Raw genomic sequence first — 387 nt, 5'->3', positions numbered from 1 at the left:
TGGAGCATTTTTGCAAAACTGACACTTGAATCCAACACCAATGGTGTCACAGATGAGAGGATTGGTTGCAAATCCTTCAAAAAATATGGAGTTTTTTACCACGCTCTCAATTGCATGCTTTATTCACACAATCCAAATACTCACCACAATGAACCATGAACACTGTGCCTTTGAAATGCTGGAAATGTGTGGTCTTAATCTTGCACCAGTTGTGAAAGTCCTGCTTCGTCTCGATCCCCTTTTGTTTTGAGCTGACAAAAGGTGGTAGTTCAAAGAAGATATTGCCATTTTATGTAGATGGGAGCTTGCTAACGGGCCTATCCAGAAAGGAACACACGATAGAGAGGTGTGAAAACTGGAAAGCATTGCAAACAACTTTGAATATCA

The sequence above is a fragment of the Selaginella moellendorffii genome, unplaced genomic scaffold (assembly GCF_000143415.4).
Source record: "Selaginella moellendorffii unplaced genomic scaffold, v1.0 SELMOscaffold_47, whole genome shotgun sequence".
Lineage (NCBI taxonomy): Eukaryota > Viridiplantae > Streptophyta > Lycopodiopsida > Selaginellales > Selaginellaceae > Selaginella > Selaginella moellendorffii.
Note: the sequence above shows the minus strand (reverse complement) of the source record.